At 41.8% G+C, this 4651-nt stretch overlaps 1 non-coding gene across 1 annotated transcript; it reads left to right on the top strand.

The window, feature by feature from the left end:
• Nucleotides 1–219: 219 nt before the first annotated feature.
• On the top strand, nucleotides 220–294 carry Trnas-cga. The gene has a single exon. It is a non-coding gene; the product is annotated as a tRNA-Ser (tRNA).
• Nucleotides 295–4651: the final 4357 nt, after the last annotated feature.

Below are 4651 nucleotides of genomic sequence, written 5' to 3'. Positions count from 1 at the left end.
GTATCTCATATTTACGTGTTGTGTTTAACACACTAATCAACATTTGTATAGGAAACTTCCTGGCAGATTAAAACTGTGTCCCCGACCGAGACTCGAACTCGGGACCTTTGCCTTTCGCGGGCAAGTGCTCTACCAGCTGAGCTACCGAAGCACGACTCACGCCCGGTACTCACAGCTTTACTGGCAGAAGTAAAGCTGTGAGTACCGGCCGCGAGTCGTGCTTCGGTAGCTCAGTTGGTAGAGCACTTGCCCGCGAAAGGCAAAGGTCCCGAGTTCGAGTCTCGGTCGGGGACACAGTTTTAATCTGCCAGGAAGTTTCATATCAGCGCACACTCCGCTGTAGAGTGAAAATCTCATTCTGGAAACATTAATATAGCCTTACACATAACTGAAATCAGTCTGACATAGTTCGGATAGTTTTTCAATTTCACGCCGGTGTATAGTATGTTGGTAGCACTTCTTCTCCTTGCCTGTTATGCTGTGTAGCAGACTTTAAAGCTATGCGGATCAGCATAACGAAAAGGCGAGGTGTCTCGCTCGTTTTGTCCACGACTGTACATCTTATACCGTGGCACATCACAAAAAGAAATAACAAGAAAATGAAAATCGTAGTTGATATATTTTTATGTTGTGACACGGTATAACGTCCACATGGCCCAGATTCATTGAAATGTATTGTATAAGATCCTAAATAGCAACATAGCTTGCTGAAACCGGTAATCAAAGCAAATGCTGTACTAACGCGATCTTGGCTTTTACTTGTGCTTACTTACTTACACTTACTCTCCTGGCCCCACATATCGCAGTCCGTTTTTAGCTTCGTCAGGCAGCCTCCTCCACAGCGTTCTGTCCTTGCCATCTCCTTCCCTTGCTCCAAGTGTCAGAAGATCCTTGCCCACCCGATTTCTCCATGATATTTTCGGTCTGTCTAAGGGTCTTCGCCCTCAGGGTTTCTTCTCCAACGCTTCTCTCAATCTTGAACCCTCCTCTCTCTTGTAGACGTGTCTGACCCCTCTCAGCCTCGCCGGCTGGTGTGGCCGAGCGGTTCTAGGCGCTTCAGTCTGGAACCGCGTGACCGCTGCGATCGCAGGTTCGAATCCTGAATCGGGCATGGATGTGTGTGATGTCCTTAGGTTAGTTAGGTTTAAGTAGTTCTAAGTTATAGGGGACTGATGACCTCAGATGTTAAGTCCCACAGTGCTCAGAGCCATTTGAACCATTTGAACCATTCAGCCTACTTGTCTTGGTTTCCGCAACAATATCTGCTTAATTATATACCTCGTCGAGCTCCATGAGCTTCTCGCTTTTTCTTCTTCTCCATTGTCCTCGCTCATAAATTGGTCTAAGTACCTTCCGCAGGATTTTATTTTCCAAAATCATTATTTTTCTCTCAGTATAATTATCTTTTTCCCGTATTTCTGCCCCACCCAGTGATACTGGTCTGACTACGGTCTTATGTATCCTAATTTGGTTCCTCTTAATAAAATTTCGGATGACGGTAGTTAGTTGAGTGAATATTGTGCTCCGGATTCCGTTTGTATGCTCGCTTCTATTTCTTGTTTCTCATCATTTCTGTCATTTACTTCTAGCCCACATATTTAAACTTCCTTAGCTTTTTGAAGTAGGTTCCTTGCCAGAATTTTCAGGCCCTTTAGATTTTCAGCGATTAATGCTACATCATCCACAAAGGCCATACATTCATTTTTATTCCTACGCTATTTCCCTCCTCTGCTTCACTTGTTCCATCAAGTGCTTCGTGCTTTATTGCATCGAACAAGAGAGATAATAGTCCTTCTCCATGTCTGACTCCTTTTTCTATGTGAAAAGCTGTGGAATATTCTCCATCCATTTTCATTACCCTTTTTGAGTCTTATAGTCTAACTTTTACAAGATCTGTAATACTCTTTGGTATTCCAAACTTCTGCATTTCCTCCCATAACTTTTCTGTGTTTATGCTATCGTAGGCTTTCTTAAAAGCAACAACCAATATTGCCATTGATCTGCTGTATTCCCAATATTTTGATATTGCGTCTTTCACTACAAATATTTGATGAGTAATGGATCGAGTCTTCGTGAGTCTCGCTTGCTTCTCACCTGTTAACACTTTTAAATTTGGTTCCAGTATTCCTGGAGAATTTTGGAGAAGACTTTGTTGGTGACCACTTCTTTCCACTCACATTCCAGTCTTTCTTCATTCCAAATGTTGGTCACGATTTTGTGTACTTGCTTCGCAGTTCTCAGTTTTTCAGTGCAGGTAGTGCAATTAAGGACACGACATTTCGATAATTCTGTTGCCCTCTCGTTCTCTGCTTTCATCTTCAACATCTGCTCCCCGAAATATTCCTTCCATATTTCTATACCTTTCGTCCTTTCCAAAAATATGTTGTCGTTTTTATCTTTAATGTCACACATCCCTGGTATGTATCCTTTTCTGAAGAACATAATTGACCTGGAAAAATTTTCTGCATTTACTGCAGTTTTATCTTCGTCTGCTATTTTCAGTATACTTTGGACATGCTCTCTCTTTCTAATTTTGAGAAAATTTTTGGTTTTCCTGTTAATACTTTCAAATGCTTTCTTTCTTTAGTTTACTGATAATTTCATATTAAACTAGCTTGCCGCTATAGTTGAACAATGTCAAGCACATATCCTATTTTTTCAATTATTTGTAATTCATGGTCACCCATGGGCAGTCAAATGAAAGCAAGAAAGGTGGAAAAAATTAAGTAAATTGTTTATTATTTCAAAAGTAGTGGCGATACTGTTAATACATTTATCCCACTGAGAGACAAGGCAGTCAATGCCTTCATGGAAAAATAAAACATGACTGTACCCAAGAATGCACTTCTTCATCTGAAGCAAATCGAGAGAAATTGCATGGGGAGAGATCGGGACTGTATGGAGGATATGTATGGACTTCCAAACGAAACTTCTTCAGCGTAATCGAAACATCCTTGACAAATTATTGGTCTGCCCATGTTGCCTCACAGTTTGATAAAGGGGTTAGCGGTTACGACCATTACTTTTGAAATAATAAACAGTTCACTTTGTTTAATCTACCTGTCTCATTTTCATTTGACTGCCCCTTATAGACTTTTGGCCATAAAAACTGCAACACTGGGAAGGATAGCAAATAAGAAATTTCATTCAGGGTGCGCAAGCAGTATAGAATAATATGTACTTGGGTAAATCTGTATGTAATTTTGGCACGTAGAAGGTGCGAAATTTAGTGCATAATTCTGCAACCTCTGGGAGCACAATGGCATTAAACCGACTGGACATAGAGAAGAACTGAGCTTGGATGGCACGTCCAGGTACGTCATTCCATGTAGCGTCGGCTCTGTGTTCATCAATCCCAGTGGTTGGCAAGTAATTGCATGCTAGACTCTCGGCAACCAGCGACCAGATGTTTCCAATAGATCTGGATAATGTGTTGGACACGGCAATAGGCGTAAACCCTCTCTATCCACGAAGGTCAAGACACTGCGGGCAGCATGAGAGAAGTAGGGTAAGGGCGGCATGAGGAAGATTTTGATATCAAATTGATATGCAAATTAATTAAATTGATCGATTAATTACCTCCCCCACACATCCCAACCCCCACCCCCGGATGACATCATGTGTTTTCCTCAGCCTGCATATGGATTCCCCCTCCCCTCCCCAACCTTCCCCCTCCCACTCGGCCGCCTATCCTATTGGCAGGAATTTCGAATTTCGACAGTAATTTCGAATTTTCACTGTACAATTCAACTGTCAGTTCAGAGGATGTAATATTAACAGAAAAGTTGAAACTCCCCATAGAGACCACTGTCAGCTTATGGGGAAGTTCAGCAGTGCAGATCACAATGCATGCAATTTGAAGTATCAGTTATCAAGCTCACGTTTTTGTTGAGAAATTGGCTAATTTCAGCTGGGAGAAAAATCAGGTCAGTGTCCTGCCTGAGAGTGTTGAGAAGTGTATTTCATTCTCCAAACGAATTACGCCAAAAATTACGCTGTTTTCTTGACATGCTGCGTTTTGTGGAGATATCACTCCAGAAACCTTTTGAAACAGTACATCGTGAAGGTACGCGTATCACACGATCTGTGTATCCTGAAGAGGGGAAGTTTCAGGTTGTGACTAGGAAAGGATTTTTCCCTTATAAGTATCTAAATAGTAAGGCAAACCAAACTAAACTACATATCTGCATTTATCTGTACCCTCACTGGTGATGCCATAAATATGTGCAGATTATGAACATGCCATGAATGTCTGGTGAGAATTAAACATCTCCAGTTTGGGTGAATATGCAAGACTATACATGGACACAGACGTGTGCTTGCTTGCGGATGTTTATGAGAAGTTCCAGTGTGTATGCATGGCCACGCACTCTCTGGACCCACCTTTTATTACATGGCACTTGGGTTGTCCTGGGTCGGAATGTTCAAGAAAACGAGACACAGCATCGAACTTCTGACTAATGCTGATTTGCTTCTTTTCTTTGCACCCGAGATCTGTGGATCACTTTGTCAGTGTGTCTATAGACATTCCAAGGCCAATAATCCACGTATGGGTGAAGGGTTCAACACTTCCCTAGATTCAATTTATATTCTATATTTGGATGTGAGTAACTTATACAGATACACTATGATGCAGCCACTTCCAGTTGGT

The sequence above is a fragment of the Schistocerca piceifrons genome, chromosome 1 (assembly GCF_021461385.2).
Source record: "Schistocerca piceifrons isolate TAMUIC-IGC-003096 chromosome 1, iqSchPice1.1, whole genome shotgun sequence".
Lineage (NCBI taxonomy): Eukaryota > Metazoa > Arthropoda > Insecta > Orthoptera > Acrididae > Schistocerca > Schistocerca piceifrons.
Note: the sequence above shows the minus strand (reverse complement) of the source record. Positions and strands in the feature narration are given on the sequence as shown.